General features: G+C 38.3%; 1 protein-coding gene across 1 annotated transcript in view; it reads left to right on the top strand.

Moving 5' to 3' along the window:
* Positions 1 to 1,037: 1,037 nt before the first annotated feature.
* BCHE (butyrylcholinesterase) overlaps positions 1,038 to 20,524 on the top strand; it is a 140,112-nt gene continuing 120,625 nt past the window's right edge. Inside the window, exon 1 of the mRNA XM_070753565.1 lies at positions 1,038 to 1,093. The gene's annotated coding sequence lies outside the window, so the exon portion shown is untranslated. The remainder of the gene's footprint in view (positions 1,094 to 20,524) is intronic.

Below are 20,524 nucleotides of genomic sequence, written 5' to 3'. Positions count from 1 at the left end.
ATGAGTCTTAAGACTCTTGTGAAAGACAAGGAGGGTGGGGGAAGTATGAATCTCTGGAGGGAGCTGATTCCAGAGGGTTAGGGCCCCCACAGAGAAGGCTCTTCCCCTAGGCCCCGCCAAGCGATATTGAGTTGATGAGACCTGGAGAAGGCCGCCTCTGTGGGACCTCACCTGTTACTGGAACTCATACGGCAAAAGTGTATTGTGTATTGTTTTTGTGAACCGCTCCGAGTCTTCGGAGAGGGGTGGCATACAAATCTAAACAATAACAATAACAATAACAATAACAATTAGAACAAAAAGACGGTCCCACAAATAATCTGGCCCAATGTCATGTAGGGCTTTATGGGTCATTACCAACACTCTGAATTGAGGAAAGGTAGCTGCAGTCAGAAAGAAATGTTTCCTACATACATTTATTCAAAGCCATCCAAGTGAACTTTGATTTAGACTTGTTCACAAGGGCCCGTAGGCATTGATACGTATCTGTGCTGCAAGCAAGTTTAAGGCTAAAGGTAGGTTGCAGAAAGGCCAACATGCACAACTCCCAAATCTGAACTATACATTGTATGGAAATCCTGCATGCTGATTGGTTGACTCAACTTCCTGCTGGAAGGTGGATGGAAGACAAGGCACATTGAAATTACGTTAACATTTACAGAAGGAGATATGTAACCATCTCTGAATGACAGGTGCATATATTTTCTATTGTGCAATGATGCAAAAGTCAGATGCCTGTGATAATTGAGTTTCACCCTGGGGTTTTCAAGAATGTCTTCTTGTCCAGAGGCAGCCTCAACTCACTTGGGATTTTAGCTTAGAAAAAAACAAATGGAGAGTGATGTTTGTAGTAGGAAATATGATAAACAAGCAGCATGCAGATGGAGAAGTGGAAGTGACATCTGGAGATTGGCTGATATTATAAGCAGGCAAGAAGACTTTCAACTGCCACGATTACAAACAATGATGAACAGCATATCCAGGCCCTGCCTGGAGTTTAGAATATTGTCCAGAGTTCAGCAGCAACCAGAAAAGAAGCAACCACACTGAGAAAGCATTCACGCCCTAAGTAGTGAAGAACTTTTGAGAAAAGGTAAGCGTTTCATGTTACTTTATAGACTGTGAGACTTTTGTTTGAACTGAATATTTTTTTTTAAATGATAAAGGACTAAGTATTAAAGACATACCATGTGGCAACATTATCCTGCAAAGTTTAGAAGGCTGGAATTGACCCAGTGTATTAGCTTATGGTTGAGGAAAGTTTATGTTGCAATAAAGTATTGTGTAGAGATTTGCTCTGCTATACTGTGTCCAATTCTTGGAAAGCAACACACTCATAGATTTCTGTGCTGTTGGTTCTGAAATAGCTACATTTGGGCTGGCTGGCAGAGTACAGTGATCCCTCGATTTTCGCGATCTCGTTCTTCGCGAAACGCTATATCGCGATTTTTCCCACCCGATGACGTCACTCTCTTCCTTCCTTTCTCATCTTTCTTTCTATCTCTCTTTCTCTATGTTGCTTCTTCCTCTCTCACACTCTCTTCCTCCCTCTCTCATCTCTTTCTTTCCTTCTCTCCCTTTCTCTATCTCTCCCCCTCTTGCTGGCGGGCGGCGGGCGGGCGGGCTGGCGGGGGCATCAGCGAGGAAGACCCAGGGAAGGTTCCTTCGGCCGCCCAGCAGCTGCTCTGCTCGGCAGCGCGGCAGCAGCGAGGAGCCGAATCGGGGTTTCCCCTTTGCGTGGGCGGCGGGGAAACCCCGATCTTCGTCTGCTCGCTGCTGCTGCGCTGCCGAGCAGATCAGCTGCTGGGCGGCTGCAGCAGCAGCGAGCAGACGAAGATCGGGGTTTCCCCGCCGCCCACGCAAAGGGGAAACCCCGATCTTCGTCTGCTCGCTGCTGCTGCGCTGCCGAGCAGATCAGCTGCTGGGCGGCCGAAGGAACCTTCCCTGGGTCTTCCCCGCCGCCCATGCAAACTCCACCATCTGCGCATGCGCGGCCATGAAAAAGGGTGCGCATGCGCAGATGGTGTTTTTACTTCCGCAACCCTACATTGCGAAAAATCGATTATCGCGAGGGGTCTTGGAACGGAACCCTCGCGATAATCGAGGGATCACTGTATAACTATTAAATATTTTTAAATAGTAACTTAGATTTGTTGTAAATTGTTTTCACTTTGTTGTGAGCCGCCCCGAGTCTGCGGAGAGGGGCGGCATACAAATCTAAATAAGAAATAAATATTAAATAAAATAACTAATCCCTTGTAGTCAAATACAGTATACATTCACAGTCTTCTGTAATCTTTTGCATAGATAAAGCTGAAACTTTAGTTCCAATAAAGATTTTGTGTATTTAAAACGCATACTGGTTTGTTGTCTGACTTCAAGGGCTAAGAACTGTTTTCTAGAAGTTTGCAGCATGAAACACACCTTGGTGGAATGCTTACACTTCACTGTACTCAGTGGCAGTAATGGGCAGCCAAACTTTTTACTGCCACAGTGTGGGTGTGGCTTATTTTGTGGGTGTGGCTTGATGGTCATGGGACTGGGTAGGAGTGGCTTGCCAGCCATGGGATCAGGTGGGAGTGGCTTGAATGATCATCATCATTCAAGTGAACAGTTAAGTCTTACAACCACACCAGTGTCTCTCTCTCTGGGGTGACAATTTGCTTCGTGTTTCCCATGCTCTCCTTCCTGGGTCACCCCCTGCCTCAGGCTGGGTAGCTAGGCGAATGAGTGCCGATCAGCTGTTGAGAACAGAGGGGGGAGGAAATGGGCCCCCTGCAACTCCTGCCCATGCTGGTCTCCCTGCCGCTTTCCAAGGAACTTGGGAGGGGGTGGATAGTCATTTGGAGCTGGGCACACAGCTTCATTACCGCCGGTGGAAAAGCGTTCCACCCCGTCCTACCTGCCGCCCATCCCTGCTCAGTGGCCGGTTGGCCTTGCTCTTCAAAAGTGGAATAATTATTTCTTAATTTAAATAAGAGCACTTCATTGGAATATGGAACAAGTAGTATAAATTGGATTTATATGCCGCCCTGAGTTTTCGGAGAGGGGCGGCATATAAATCCAATAAATCTAATCTAATCTAATCTAATCTAATAGTACAGTACTTGAAATCCAGATATAAAAAGGTGTGCAAAAATCTCCACACATTAATATAATTAAGTAGGCATTTCTCAAGTATCATTACTAGAGAAAAGAAAAGATCTGACTCACTGGTATTATATTATGATTATTTCATTTCCAGGACAATATTTTTCCATCTACCTAGGTATTTTAATTTATCATGTCGCCTTTCTGAGTGTATACATTTATAATTAGTTGATTGTCCATCTTATTGCTTGAGTGATACCTAAGACTATGAAAAATAACTAATAATAATAATATGAGTCAACACAAAGGCGTAATGCAATAGGCAAAATGTAATATTTTGTTCTCTGGATGATAAAGTAAATACATAAGAGAATCACAAGCATAATATTAGCTCACTTATAATATCCTGCTCATATTCTCCTGAAGCAAATATTGGGATAATACATAGGCTTGACAAATAACTTCCCGTGAGCATTTTTAATATTAGTGTACTTTTTATTTTGAATCTTCATCTTAAGCATTGAAAAAATGTCTTTATGTCCAAGTGATGCCTGCAAGAATTTAATGTAATTTAATTTAATTTAATTTAATTTAATTTAATTTAATTTAATTTAATTTAATTTAATTTAATTTAATTTAATTTAATTTAATTTAATTTAATTTAATTTAATTTAATTTAATTTAATTTAATTTAATTTAATTTAATTTAATTTAATTTAATTTAATTTAATTTAATTTAATTTAATTTAATTTAATTTAATTTAATTTAATTTAATTTAATTTAATTTTTCATTTTTAATTTAATTTAATTTTTTAATTTAATTTAATTTTTTAATTTAATTTAAATTAATTGCCGCCCAACTCCTGTTGGACTCTGGGCAGCTAACAAGCAATATGGCAGAGTATAAAAAACAACAATATAAAATAGTATAATAATATAAAATCCATCCACATCCATTCAATGGACACATTCACTCATTCTGCTGGAGCTAAGTGGCATAGTTTGACCCCAGGCCTCCTGGCAAAGCCAGGTTTTCAGGGCCTTTCAAAAGGCCAGGAGACTAGGGGCTTTACGAATCTCTGGGGGCAGTTGGTTCTAGAAAGCCGGAGCCACCACAGAGAAGGCCCTCCCCCATGGTCCCACCAGCCGGCATTGTCTGGCCGATGGGACCAGGAGAAGGCCAACCCTGTGGGCCCCAATCGATCACTAGGAAACATGAGGCAGAAGATGGCACCGCAGATTGTCAGGCTCTAAGCCATGTATGACTTTATAGGTGATCACCAACACCTTGAATTGTGTCCAGACACCCATTGAAAGCCAATGCAGCTCGCAGCTGCATTCTGGACTAATTGTAGACTCTGAACACTTTTCAACGGTAGCCCCATGTAGGTAGGTAGGTAGGTAGGTAGATAGGTAGGTAGGTAGGTAGGTAGGTAGATAGATAGATAGATAGATAGATAGATAGATAGATAGATAGATAGATAGATAGATAGATAGATAGATAGATAGATATAGATAGAGACAGACAGACAGACAGACAGACAGATCCACAACGGGTGCACTAGGCGTAACTGTGCAAAGGTCCCCCTAGCCACAACTGAGACTTGTTGATCTAGTCTCAGCTGCGGATCTAGGAGGACTCCCAGATTGTGGACCCAGTCTGAGGGGGTCAATATCTCCCCCCTCCCAAGCTAAGGATGGACAGATGGCACTGTCCTTGGGAAGCAAAACCCACAGCCACTCCATCTTGTTGGGGTTGAGCTTGAGCCTGCTAACTCTCATCCAGACCCTCACAGCCTCCAGGTACGGGCACATCACATTGAGGATCTTATGCCAACAGACTTTTATGGTGTATTAGGATGTTAATCATTAACATTGTTCTGGTATGTTATTTTAACAATAAACTTTTATCAAAGTTTATTGCTTAAGTCAGGTAAAACTAGGAAGGGAGGGAGGGAGGAGAGAATTTGAGCATATTAGTATTGCTAAAAACTGGAACAAAACAAATTGTTGAAGTTCTGTAGGTGTTTGCATCCATTGGATCCACCATGTTTATTATACTGTACACATTATCTATGGAGACCTCTACAACAACATTTCCCCCTCTGGAAAAAAATGTACCTTCAGTTTAAAGCCATTTAAATGATTATTTTCTCTTTAATCATATTCAGAGATCCTTACACTTTTGCCAGATTTCTTTTATTTCAGCTGTTGAACAGCACTTATATCTTCCTATTTATTCTCAAGGATATACATTATTTTCATGTACCAAAATCAAGACATGAAGTGAATTATAAATGCTAAACATGTTAAAAGAGGTAAGGAAAATAAACAGGACTTGAAACAGAAACAGATGCGAGTTCTGCTAAATTCCCACCATTAGCATCAACACTTCTATAATTAGCTATTAGTATAATAGCACATATCTAATATTAACAAAACCACTTTGGGGTAAGCTAAACAATACACAAAGTTATTAATTATAAGCGTGTGGTAGACCAATCTGTTGTTATGTTCCAGCCTATGAATCATCCTCAGCTGAGTAGGAAGAACTAAATTGGCAACCAGAATGTATGCAAAGCCATAACATGTTAAGGCAGAATTATCCTCCACTTTTTTTTTTTTAAGAATAGAATTTAGAATTTTATTGGCCAAGTGTGATTGGACACACAAGGAATTTGTCTTGGTGCATATGCTCTCAGCGTACATAAAAGAAAATATACATTTGTCAAGAATCATGTGGTACGACAGTTAATGATTGTCATAGGGGTCAAATAAGCAATGAAGAAGCAATATTAATAAAAATCTTAGGATATAAGCAACAAGTTACAGTCATACAGTCAACATGGGAGGAAATGGGTGATAGGAATGATGAGAAAAACTAGTAGAATAGAAGTGAAGATTTAGTAGAAAGTCTGACAGTGTTGAAGGAATTATTTGTTTAGTAGAGTGATGGCGTTTGGAAAAAAACTGTTCTTGTGTCTAGTTGTCTTGGTGTGCAGTGCTCTTGGCTTTATTGACTATGAGTATGTTTTGGGGTAGCAGCAGGGAGACAACTGTTGAAGGATAGTGGCAATAAAATTTATCTCCCAGTACAATCTTATATAAATATATATTTTTAACATTTTTAAAAAAGTATTCAAATTCAATCTCCACCTTTTGACTTATATGATGACATAACTAGATCACTTTCATGGTACTTAATAAATTTGAGAAAAAAACCTTTGTTTTTTTCAAACCAATCACCCTTTTATTGACACTTGTGGGCTAAAATATAATCACTCTCATATACAAAGTGCCTTTTTAAAGTACAATTGCTTTACCATAATAGGTGATTCTACTGCTGGAGGACTTTGATAATTACTATAACTGATAGGAACAGAAAGATGTAGCAGCAAAACCTAATATGGACATAGTTAATAAAGAATCTAAATCTTTGCTGGCTTTTTTTGATTGCTACTCGCTCTGAATAAGGTTTTTTTAAGCCCTAACCAAGAGATAAAATAATGTGCTGAAGCTGACCTGACTAAGGATGCTAGCCAGATTAATACATGGTAAGCACATTTCCCCCCTTATTTAACTCTCCCAAAACTAAGGTGCATTTTATATTCCTATACATTCTTATACTCCCAAAAATATGGTACATGTTAACAATGTACCCTCTAATTTTTTTTCGATTTGGGTGGGAAAGTATAGTGTCTGAGCGACAGTCCCTTTGGGACTGGGCGGCATAGAATAAATAAATAAATAAATAAATAAATAAATAAATAAATAAATAAATAAATAAATAAATAAATAGATAGATAGATAGATAGATAGATAGATAGATAGATAGATAGATAGATAGATAGATAGATAGATAGATAGATAGATAGATAGATAGATAGATAGATAGATAGATAGATAGATAGATAGATAGATAGATAGATAAATAAATAAATAAATAAATAAATAAATAAATAAATAAATAAATAAATAAGAAAAAAATCCCTTCTTTTTTATTAAAAGAAATTAATAATTTAAAAAAACTAAAATCCATTACTATTAAAACTAAATCAACCAGCAAAACCAAAAACATAACTATTAATAAAAACAGGTGAGGGCTGGGGGTTTTTTCTGTTATTATTTAAGTGCTTTTACCATATGCTTTAATTAAATCAAGAGTCACTTCTCTCTCTGTTTTTCTCTCTTTCCTGTCATTCTCTGCCTCAATCATTTTCTCATTTCTCTTTTCTCCCCTTTTTTCTATCATTTCGCTCTATCTCTTCCTTCCACTCATCTCTCTCTTGCTTTCTCTCTCTCTCTTTCCCTCTCTCCCCCCTCTTTCTCTCTCTTTTTCTCACTTTCCCTCTCGTTTTCTTTCTCTCTCACTCACTCTTTCTGTCTTGTTTTCTTTCTCACACTCTTTCTCTCTCTTGTTCTCTCTCTCTTGCTATCTCTTTCTCTCCCCCCTTTCTCTCTCTTTCTCACTTTCTGTCTTGCTGTCTGTTGCTCTCACTGTCTCTCGTTCTCTCTCCGTTCTTCTCAGCGGAGGCCGGCGAAGGTGATATTCAATGTCGGGGGGGCACGGGCGTTTGCGCGCACTCCAAATCCCCCTGCTAGCCCCCCGGAACATTCAAAATAAGAAAAGCCTTCGCCGGCGAAGGCTTTTCTTATTTTGAATATTCCGAGCGGGCTAACAGGGAGATAGGGAGCGCGCACAACCGCTCGTGCGCCCCCGACATTGAATATCACCTTCGCCGCCCTCCGCTGAGAGAATGCCTGCTCTGCCTCTCCTGCAATCCCCTTGCCGAGAGCCCGGGACGAAAGTGCTCTCGGCAAAGGTGAGACGGGCAGGGTGTGTGTTCCGGGTGCGGGAGGAGCCGCGCCGAAAGGCAGGAGGCGGCGGAGGAGCAGAGGGGGCGGGCGGGGGGCAGCGCCGAAAGGCCGGAGGAACTGTGGGGAGACAGGGGCAGCCGCGGCTCCCTTCCCTTCTGCTGCCGGTGCCTCCCTGCCCCCCCCCGCGGCTGGCATGGGGATGGGGAGCACGCGGCCGTGAAAAAGGCCGCGCGGGGGTGTATTTTGGGCCATGCGGGCGCAGCTTTCAGGGAACGGTGCATGTTAACTTGGAAAGCTGTGAGATACCTTTATTTAAATTTAGCATGTTTCATCCTCCAGTGGTGGTATTCAATTTTTTTAATTACTGGTTCTTGTGGGTGTGGCTGGTTGGGCAGGATAGGGGAAGAATACTATAAAATCTCCATTCCCTCCCCACTCCAGGGGAAGGTTATTGCAAAATCCCCATTTTCTCCTGATCAGCTAGGTCTCGGGAGGCAGAGAATTGATGGGGGTATAGCCAATCAGAGGTGATATTTACTGGTTCTACGAACTACTCAAAATTTCCACTATCGATCTTCCAAAAGTGGTCAGTACCTGCTGACTAAAGAATTTGTAAAGTTCAAAATATTGAGATAATGTTCAGAGGTAACTCAGAAAGAAATCTTTTTTTTAATTAAATTTTTTATTAAATTGTATTAAAAAGTATAACCAAAAACATATATACATTTGCAATATTTGCAATACACAAAAAAGGAAAAAATACAAACCCAAACAAACAGAAAACATCAACAACAAAATCAAAACAAGAAAAATACAGAAATATATAATGGGCAATTACAACAATACAAATAACATAAAAAATATCTCATCAATATCCTCTTGAGAGGAGGAAAATTACAATCCTTTCTAATATCAAATTATTTTCTGGTGAATAGAACCATCGGTATTCACTATTGTTCTTTTTGGTTATCAATGTCTTCTTCGTTGTTATTATTTTTTAACCGCCTTCTGTACACTCTTTGTTAATTAATTTAATTACATAAGGATGTTGTCTTCACAAAACAGTTGTATATGTATCATATCTCATCTTTCTGTCAATAAATACATGTCTTAACACATTGTTATTATCATATTTTAATTTAAACTTCTATTTCTCTTCTTAAACCAGTCATATAATAAGTTCCATGTTTTATAGTAATCGGAGTCTTCTCTGTTTTTTTAATTTAAGGGTTAAAGCATCAAGTTCTGCACAATCCATTTTTTTTTAAAATTATTAGCGAGTCTTCCGGTGGGTTAGGTTGTTTCCAGAAAGAAATCTTTAATTCGGTGAACTATAAGAAGGAAGTGAAGGTACAACAAAATATGTGATAGAATCTGGTGTGATGTTGAGGAGAAGATATAAACAGCTAAGTAGTTTTGATTCCCTTGTGGAATCAAGGAATTGAGGAAAAGGCTGAAGAGAGATCATTCCTAAAACTTTGAAGTATTTATCTAGCAGTCATCCTATGGGCTTTAGTCTTATGACATTTGTCCAAGGAACACAAAGTAAATGTTATGAGTGCTATGTTTGTTGTTGTTCACCTATAGACAGGAAACTTGACAGATTCCTTCCCTCAACTTAATGTGTTGAGGGAGAGGCAATTAGGGTTGTAGAGGTATACTTAACAACTTCACTTAAGCAGTTTGTAACTTTAAGAGAGAGGCAAATAGTTGAAACAGACAAGAACAATGGCTTTCAAATGTACAGTGAACCCCCCTCTTCCTTCACAATCAGAACCTGGTAGTTTAAGCTTGCCTTATTAGCCCAAATGGTGTTTGCGGAGGTGATTTAGAAGATTTTTCAGTCTCCCTTTGAATGGAGCGTTTACAGGTCCTTTTATTGTTAACAGGACTCCTGGCACTTGTTCAAACTAAGGGTTATTCACCTCGCTCCCTGGCTTACAAGCTTACAAGCTTCAGATGGCTCGAAGCCTTGGTCGATAGCTCGGCTGGTGGCAGGGTAAGCTGGGTTCTGCAGGGGGTTCGGGCTAATGGCAAGAAGTTTGATGGTGCTAGGGTGCTGGAGGTCCTGGGGTGCGCTGGGCAGATTGAGGCTTTGTGGTGTTCAATGGGCAGTAGGGATCAATCACTTACGGTTTGATGTCTTGCCTTTGTCTTGCCTTGTTTCCTTGTGGAACTTTCTCTTCTCTTCTCTGCTCTCCCAGAAATGTAGCGCTGCCTGCCGCAAACCAGGAAACCCTTCGAGACCGGAACAGCCGCCACCAAAGACCCCTCCTCCCGCCTCTCACGTCGAACTTAGTGCCAGATTCCACCACAAAACCACTTTTTAAGTTTCTATTTTTTATTTTAGGCAACGTTAAGAAAAAACAGTTGTAAATCAACTGTGGGGTTGATTTTATGATGCGATCAGCTTATTGAATAGTGATCTACCTACATATATGTTGCTGATAATTATATATGGCAATGCTAAATAGTTTCTTTATCTAGCAGGAACACTTATGTGTTGTCTAACATTTTTATTTTTTATTAGTTATAATTATTAGGCACCTCTGAATTAATTCCCTAGATGATGCCTAATACATTAAATGTGTTTGTAATTAGTCAAGGGTGTTTAATCAGTGATAAATATTCAGGACTTTGAGATTTAAAAGATAATAATATCCCATAATGCAAGAGGTAAACCACTGCTTGTATAAATAAGTTGCATTTTTCCATTTGATTTGAGAGCCTTCAAGTAAAGTTCAGAAAAAGTAAAAGGTCTGCAAGCTGCAGAAAACTAACACAGGGATAACAAAATATCTTTCTTCACTATAAGTCTAATTTGTGGTTATTGCTTCATATTTGCTAATTTCATTTACATAATTCTGATAATTACTTAATACAAGAAAAAGAAATAATATACTCTTGCAAGTTCCAGTGGAATCTGACCTGTTCCTTTCTTCTTGGATTAATGTTCAGGCTTAATATCTGTCTAATTATGTGTACATGGGGAGAAGATGGGGGGGAGGTTAGTTTTTTTAAGAAAGAGAACTGGGGTTTGTATTTAAATTCAGGTTAAAATATAATCAAGAATTAATATGGAATTGTCCTATGAATGAACATATATAAATGACTTCAGCATATGCATCTGTTCAACTGGCACATGAAGAAGTTTAATGTATAGTGATATAGTGATGTATAATGATCTAAAGCTGACTGCTACATCTGCAGGTCAAATCCCATCACCGGCTCAAGGTTGACTCATCCTTCCATCCTTCCAAGGTGGGCAAAATGAGGACCCGGATTGTGGGGGCAATATACTGGATCTGTTTAAAAAATGTGCTATTCCTAACATGTTGTAAGCCGGCTTGAGTCTAAGGAGAAGGGCTGCATAAAAAAAAAAATCAAATAAATAAATAAATAAAATAAAAATAGTGGGTTTGAAAGCTGCTTTGTTCATTAAGCTATTTGTCCATTAAGCAGATAAATGTTGCATGCAAGAACGTAATTCTTGCCCTAGTCACCTCACATGTGGACTATTGTAATATGCTATACATGGGATCACTCTGAAGAAGTTATATCTGTTCCCATAGTGGGATCAATAGTAGTTTGCACCCGGTATGGGCCACATTATAGTGTGGTAGTGAAAATGGAGATGTGCACACAACTCCGTGTCACCAATGTATGCGTGAAAGCAAAGAAATCGCCAAAAATCAGCAAAATCTAATGAGCATCCTTGCATGAGAGTTCACTTCCGGCACATGCGTAGAAGCCAAATATCATGCTGACATGCATGCACCCAGACGCCAGATGCCCGCACTCAGGTAACAGTCTCCAGGAGTGCACCAGTAGTGCCAAAAATGAGGAACCCTTGCCTGAGTGGGATGTAGTCTTGATTCCCAGGAAGGAGGGGATGTGGTCCAGAGATCCAAAGGTAGTTAAGTTTACATAGTTTGGTTAGGAGAAAGAGAATTAAGATGATTCCTCCTTAGCAAGTCTCAGAGTATATGTTTTACTATTAGTTTTACAATAGTTGCTTTAGTTTGGCAGGTTTTTTTTCTACAGAACACGAGGTACAAGCAACCTGACTATGCTTAAAAAGTCTTTGAATATATAGCTTTCCTCCAAATAATAATAATAATAATAATAATAATAATAATAATAATAATAATAATAATAATCTGCTGCAAAAAGATCACACAGACTGACTACAAGCATAGACATAATGCTGTGGCACAGATAATCCACTGGAACTTGTGTCGGAACTACCATTTACCACTGGCAAAGAACTGGTGGGATCATAAGCCCGAAAAAGTGGTCGAAAATGAGCAAGCAAAACTACTGTGGGATTTCCGACTTCAGACTGACCGAATTCTGAAGCATAACACACCAGACATGCTGATTGTGGAGAAAAAGGAAGTATGGATCATCGACATCACAATCCCAGGAGACAGCAGAATTGAGGAGAAGCAGCTAGAGAAATTAGTGAAATACGAAGATCTAAAAATCGAGCTGCAACGACTCTGGCATAAGCCAGTAAAAGTGGTTCCAGTGATACTTGACACGCTGGGCACAATGCCAAAGGATCTCAGCGGACATTTGAAAACCATCGGAATTGACAAAATCTTCATCTGTCAATTGCAAAAGGCCGCTTTACTGGGATACAACTCACAGAAGACAAAAAATCCTTAATCCTTAATTATCCTTAATTCAATAAACCATATTAACAAACACACAGTCCTATTGCACCAATGTGAACATTGTTACATGTTGCACTGGCCCTGCACATCCATCAAACTACATAGTTATTATCATTGAAGGACTAACAAAATTTTTACTACCACAATGTGAGTGTGGCTTATGCAGGACACCCTGCATTTTCTTTCAACATCTTTCAGTGCAAATTGGGTGCTCTGGGGTGGAGCTCCATTTTTGCTACCCTACTATGTTCCGCCCCGTCCGGGCAGCAGCCCACCCCTGGTTGTTATTTTGCATTCAGGAGTCTGGCAGCCCAGGGATAAAAACTGTTCTTCAGCTTGTTTGTGCAGCTGGCTATGCTTTTATATTTCCTTCCCAACAGTAGGAGAAAAGAAGTGCTGACCAGGCTGTGAGTCATCCCTGAGGGGTTCTTCACACTTCTAAGGCAGCGATCTCTAGCTATCTCATCTAGTGGTATCAGGGGCAGCCCATGATGTTTTGTGCTATGCTTGCATTACCGGACTCAGTAGTGTCAACCCCTAATCCCCAACATTTCTCCCTTAGACTATCCATGATTGACCTCTCCAGGTTCCTAAGAGGTCAGTAAGGAACATACATAAGTGCACTAGCCTGCCTTTCGTCCCCTGTCCAATTGTCTCTCCTTATCTCATATAATCATATATCTTTTCTTCCTTCATATATCTTCTCCTCTATTTTTATATCTTCTCTTTATCTATAATACTTCATGTCTAGTCTCTTCAATATGTATTGTGTATTGGACTAACTATCTATCTATCTAACTAACTAACTAACTAACTAACTAACTCACTCACTCACTCACTCACTCACTCACTAACTAACTAACTAACTAACTAACTAAATAAAATCTAGTTGCAAGATCTTATTGTTAGCTATTCAGTAGAAGATCTAGTTGCAAGGGAGCAATGTTGGATTTAAAGTTTTAAAAGTTGTGTTAAGTCTGAAGCAATTACTTCAGAACGAGAAGAATTGCATTGGGATTTGTGACATCTCTAAACTAATTTCAGGCTTCCCCTTAAAAAAAACAAAAAAACAAAACAAAAACAGAATAGCTTCCGTAATTTGATGGATCATTGAATACAGTGAAGAACTTGGAGCATAATGAAAAGGATCATGGTTAGCTCTTCTCCAATTACCTAGGGTAAAATTGTAGGAGAATAAGAAAATCCCTTCCCACTGCAGTATCATCATCATCATATTTACATTGTGCTTTTTAATTTTTTTACATCTTTCTCCCACCCATCTTTCTCACAATAGCAACCCTGAAAGGCTCACTTGGGTTGGGTCATGTGATTGCCCCAAGGTCACCTATCTAGTTTTCATGGAGAAGACTAGAAATCATAGTGTTCTTGTTTTTACTGCAGCATTGACCCACTTTCCCAATTAAAATAGAACCAATAACAGCATTATAATAATTGGGGGACAGGCTTTAACACCTTTTGATATTACCAGGAATTTTTACTTGTTGAATAGGTATTTCATTTGCTATCTTTTTCAGTTATCTTGATCTACTATCACACAATGCCTTTTTATCCATCAATATGAAAGAGCAATTTTAATGCAGCATAATGAACATATTGGTAATTCAAATGTCATGCATACAATATTAATACTATTGAAAGAAACTGAGCCAACCTCATTGAACCTTCCTCCCTTAATCGACTCATTTTGTTTCCTTTTAAGTACCAACCATGTGTCTTAATTCAGGATTAATTGATATTAAAAGGTTGTGTGCTTTTTTAATCATTTCTTCAATTTCCAGAGAGTCCTACCTGCCCAGCTGCTGTGGCCTAGAGGCAGAGTTCTTCCCTCATAATCAGGAGGCTATGAGTTCGAGCCTAGGTAGAGGTAAGGGTCTTCTGCTTGGGCAAAGGTTGGACTAGATGACCTGCAAGGTCCCTTCAAACTCTGTTAATCTGCTACCTTGCTCTAGAAAATATTTTCTACAACAAAACAAACAAACAAAAGCTTTTCCTTGTTCTAAATTTAGTATCCATATCTTATTAGAAATTCCAATAATATAGACCTACAGAACAAACAGTGCAGTCCACTTACTGCTTAACTCAGATAGGAAACAGGAAACATTTACAGAGAAAAGGATATAGAGAGTACTGTATACCATATACTGTATACAATTACAAACCTATAAACACTGCCATCTACTGGTTAGTAGTTGTACTAAATACATGAACAATGGTATTTATTTATTTTTATTTATTTATTTATTTTGTCCAATACACAATGAAAGTTTTAGTGGGTACATATATATATATATATACACACACATAGTAAAATACATGATGAAGGTTATAGAGGAGATACTCATAGTAAAATATATCTATGAAAGAATAGAAAAGAAGATATAGTAATAGAACATATCAATGAAAGAATAGAAGAGATATAGGAATAGAAGTAAGGTATAGGAGATATAGGAGAGTAATAGGACAGGGGACGGAAGGCACTCTAGTGCACTTGTACTCGCCCCTTACTGACCTCTTAGGAATCTGGATAGGTCAACCGTAGATAATCTAAGGGTAAAGTGTTGGGGGTTTCGGGATGACACTATGGAGTCCGGTAATGAGTTCCACGCTTCGACAACTCGGTTACTGAAGTCATATTTTTTACAGTCAAGTTTGGAGCGGTTAATATTAAGTTTAAATCTGTTGTGTGCTCTTGTGTTGTTGTGGTTGAAGCTCTAGTAGTCACCAACAGGCAGGACGTTGCAGCATATGATCTTGTGGGCAATACTTATATCATGTTTAAGACGTCTTAATTCTAGACTTTCTAGGCCCAGGATTGAAAGTCTAGTCTTGTAGGGTATTCTGTTTCGAGTGGAGGAGTGAAGGGCTCTTCTGGTGAAGTATCTTTGGACATTTTCAAGGGTGTTAATGTCTGAGATGCGATATGGGTTCCAAACAGATGAGCTGTATTCATCATGTATTTTATATAATAAAAAGAACTGTGTGAGTCTGCTTTTCCTTAGCTCTCAAGTAGTTGTCAATGATACAGTAGTCCCTCGCTATACCGCGCTTCACCTACTGCAGCTTCACTTCATCACAGGTTTCTGAGGAAGTTGATCGGCAGATTTAAACAGCCCGCCGAACTCGATCGGCAGGTTTTTTTAAAAAAAAAATATCTAAAATTGTAAATACTGTATTTAAATACTGTATCTAAAATAAATACTGTGTGGGAAGGGTTTATAAACACTTAAAACAATGAAAACTTACCAAACAATTACAATATAAATACTTAAATAAGTACTATCAGTCGATAAATTCCCCATCGCGGATTTCACCTATCGCGGCCAGGTCTGGAACGTAACACCAGCGATAGGTGAGGGACTACTGTATACCAAATTTAGATGAATGTAAAATTATTTTAAACTCAGTGACTGCAAAATGAATGGACCTCTGGGCAAGGCTACCAAGTTGATGCTCTTAATTTTGCCATGTCACACATATTTCTATATTTTCCACATTGTGATATAAGATTAAATCATTTTTTCATGAATCATGAAATAATATGAAACATTTAACATTTAAAAATGTCCAAAATGTTGAATAACAGGACAGGAGAGAGAAGAGAAGGATAGTCTCGATAGGCATATAGGCATATCACTCATTTGAAATCCAGAACGAAGATCTTTATATCCGGAGAGGATTTTAATTCAATGCAGGTTGTCCTGCAATTTCTGATAAGAGACAGTCAAAGTCAAAATATATTCTACATATATTACTTCTGAAACTTACTATTCAACTTTATTAAAAATGAAGCAGACAAGTTTCTATTGCCGTTTTTAATCAATCCATTGAAAACAAAACTAAAATTAATTTATCAAATGCTCCAAGGTAACAATGTATAATATTTTATAATGGGAATTGTTAAAATAGTGACTATACTGGTGGATTAAAGAAATAAAATGTACCTTTTTAGTAATTGCAAAACTCTAGGTCATAAAATGAAGCATATTTAAGATCTGCCTCAGTCTCTATAAAATATTAATTTTCCAATTTTACCAAATAAATTAAAATCGACTTTATGCTTAGGGATTTGTGTAAAGCACTATAAAGTCAGGGCCTATGAAGTTTATGTAGATGACAATTTGGAAACAGATATTGTTCATTTTCCATATTTTTTTCAAATAGCAAAAGAGCAGAACATTCCCTGCAGAAAATACATTTAGTTATTCATAGCCCTTTGAAAATGCACCACTAATACAAACTATAATCTATATATGTAACATATTTTTTGCTGATAATGAAAAGGAAGGGAGACTAGTTTAGATCTATTTCAAGCTTATTATGCTCTCATCAGCTAACCATACCCTTACCGGGATTTGAACCTGCAGAGTCTGCCCTGTAAGGAGTTGATTTAACCTCTAGACTCCATTCCTAAGAGATTTGTAAGGGGGCGTACATAAGTGCACCAGCGTGTCTCTTGAAAAAGCACCTTTGTGAAAACCAAGACATGGATGACTGAAAATCTCCATAGACATTTACCTATTCTATAGATAAAGCTCAAGTAAGCTAAATCTAAAGTTAATTCTTCCAGATAATTCCCCAAATTGTCTTCCTTTTTAAAATATTCACTCCCCCAAAATGAGATGCTTTTTAGGTTGTTGTATAATCTCTTCCTACAAGGTTCTCAATTCCACTTGGATGCAGTCTTGAATTAGTGTAGGTTACATAAAATAGAATAACAGAGCTGGAAGGGACTTTGGAGCCTTCTAGTCTAACCCCTTGTTTAGGCAAGAAACCCTACACCACTTCAGAAAATTATCTAATCTCTTCTTAAAAACTTCCAGAGTTGGAGCATTTACAAGTTCTGGAGGCAAGTTGTTCTACTGATTAATTGTTCTAACTGTCAGGAAATTTCCCCTTATTTCTAAAGAGAACTATTAGTTTCTACCCATTGCTTCTTGTACTTTCCTCAGGTGCTTTGGAGAATTGTTTGACTCCCTCTTCTTTATGGCAACCCCTAAAATATTGGAATACTGCTGTATGTTGCTGTTATGTGTCCTTTATTATTCTCTCTTATATTCTCAAATGCCCTATTTCATTTCGAATTCAGTAGTACGTCTCCTATGATATCTTTAGTTACAGTAATTTTTATTATCCACTCTGGTTGACCAATTTTCCCTATATCATTTATCTTCCATTTCTTGTCTTCACATTCCCTTGCTGATCTATGACTTTCACTTCTGGTTTCCATTTATCAATAATCTTTAAAACTTATGATTTTAGAATCTTTTATTCAAGTTGAAAAGCAATGGCCTTAAACTCTACAGTTTTATAGTAAAGAAAGTCCATTTCTGTATTTGAAGTTTAGGGGCTATTATGTTAGTGAAAAGAATTCTTGCTGTTGGTATAGAGTTCATACATGAGATTGTAATAATCATCCCTCATATTCCGAAAATAGAATCCATTGCATTGATTTATATATACTTGAAGCCTACATATTTTTTCACATATATGGTCATATACCTTCTCTGTGGCAGCCCCGACCCTCTGGAACCAGCTCTCCTCGGAGATCAGAATTGCCCCCACTCTCCTTGCCTTTCGTAAGCTCCTCAAAACCTACCTCTGTCGTCAGGCTTGGGGGAACTGAACTACCCTTTTCCCCCTAGACCTATACAATTTATGCATGGTATGTTTGTGTGTATGTTTGGTTTTAATAAGGGTTTTTAAATTATTTTAAAGATTAGATTTGTTACATGCTGTTTATTACTGTTGTTAGCCACCCCGACTCTACGGACAGGGGCGGCATACAAATCTAATAAATAAATAAACAAACAAACAAACAAACAAACAAACACACACACACACACACACACAGACAGACAGACAGATAGATAGATAGATAGATAGATAAATAAATAAATAAACAAACACGTAGACAAATATATATATAGGCATATAAAAACACAAACCTAGACTTACATACTTGCATTTTAGGACAAATATCCACTGAAGAATTACAATGCACATTAAGCCAATCTGTAAATTAAACATCATTAAATGCATAAATACTTGTTGTCTTTATTCCTGTAATTATAGAATTATATCACAATTTTAATCACAAATAAATGCATTTATTACATTTAAACAAAATCTTGATTGGAACAAAGTCATAGATTTATAATACAAACATAATATTTACCAACAGGATAATTGGTTCAAATAGTTATGGACAACATAAAAATTACTTTCATACAGATTTCCCACCTGCAAGCACGAACTTCAAAATTTATGTATTCTTATAGAGTGGAAACTCTGCAACCCAGTAAGTTTTCCTAAGGTGAAAGTTTTGCTCTTAAATTTAGAGGGTGTTTGGGAGTGTTGGACCAGTGCTAGGTCCAATATTCAGGAAATCTCATTAGGGTAAATTTTAACAAGATCCTAATAAGGATTCACAAAGAGGTCCCAAAGTTATTTTCCAAAAGGCCACTGGACTTGGTCACCCCCTCCTCCCAAATCCTTTGCTTCCCATCCCAAAGGCTTCTTCAGTTGAGAAAAAGATAAAATTTAAATCAATATGTTACATATTTAACAATTAGATAGTCACTTGGATTTAAGTTGTAACTCTAACCGACATAGAAAAGGATTGGTTAAATCTATTGCTATGAAAAGTGCTTTCCATTTTTACTATGGCTATGTTTTTGGGTCCCATTTGGAGATACACTATTGTGTACTTGCAATTCCACAATCAGTTATGTTATGTCCAGAAATTTCTACAATATTCTGTTACTGGGGAAAGTTAAAGAAACTTAGAGTTGTTAAGCAGAAAAAGATGTATGCAGTAAAAGATGTTTACCTGGTTCTAATTGGCTGCCGCAGTTTGGCACCAAGATTGTAGCGCTGTCAAGCGTAGCTTGTTGCCAGGCGAGAAAGGATTTAAGGAAGACTGCTACCAGTGTTACGCGCTCTCTTCATTAGCTCGCGTCTGAGTGAAAGTGTATCCGCGCCTAGTTAGAAACCTGTAGAAATAAAGATTTGAAGTTAACCATCGTGTCCAGGTCTTTTTCACTGGTGATGAGGATGGGATTTCTAATCCTTCACTCCCCGCAGGGAGTTTTGTCCGACCCAGCCGTGGCCAAGAACAAATTTATTGGGACTTACCGGGGTTTAATGACCACTCCAGCGCTGCCTCAGCTCGGCCCAGTTCCAGCCGTGGAGATCCTTCACCTGCAGGCCAAGAGGAACCATCGTCCTCTGTGGATATCCAGGTCCTGCACGAACCTCAACGGTCAGAGCATACTCCTAGGAAGCCTGCCCACCTCAAAGACTTTATCACTTGTTTGTCCGAATAAACCTATAAAACAAACCAGAAGGGAAAGGGGTGTTATGTCCAGAAATTTCTACAATATTCTGTTACTGGGGAAAGTTAAAGAAACTTAGAGTTGTTAAGCAGAAAAAGATGTATGCAGTAAAAGATGTTTACCTGGTTCTAATTGGCTGCCGCAGTTTGGCGCCAAGATTGTAGCGCTGTCAAGCGTAGCTTGTTGCCGGGCAAGAAAGGATTTAAGGAAGACTGCTACCAGTGTTACGCGCTCTCTTAACTAGCTCGCGTCTGAGTGAAAGTGTATCCGCGCCTAGTTAGAAACCTGTAGAAATAAAGATTTGAAGTTAACCATCGTGGTCTTTTTCAAGTTATTTCTCCAGAATGCTGCTTTTTCTTCTATTTGTTCAAAACTCTTATTAATGAATTGTTTAACATCAACTGTTTCCATAAAATATTAAATTGGCTTATGAAATTATAGGCGATTGTGTAAATCCTAAAACCAGCCAATGCTTAACAGTATCTCATAAAAGATATATGGTATTCTTCTTTGGAAAGATCAAATTAGTTGGTAAATATAAAGGTCATTAGAAGGGGGAAGGGTAGTACAACTCCTTTAGA

Source organism: Erythrolamprus reginae, chromosome 5, assembly GCF_031021105.1.
Source record: "Erythrolamprus reginae isolate rEryReg1 chromosome 5, rEryReg1.hap1, whole genome shotgun sequence".
Lineage (NCBI taxonomy): Eukaryota > Metazoa > Chordata > Lepidosauria > Squamata > Dipsadidae > Erythrolamprus > Erythrolamprus reginae.
The sequence above is the reverse complement of the archived record's forward strand: the minus strand, read 5'-3'. Positions and strand labels throughout refer to the sequence as shown.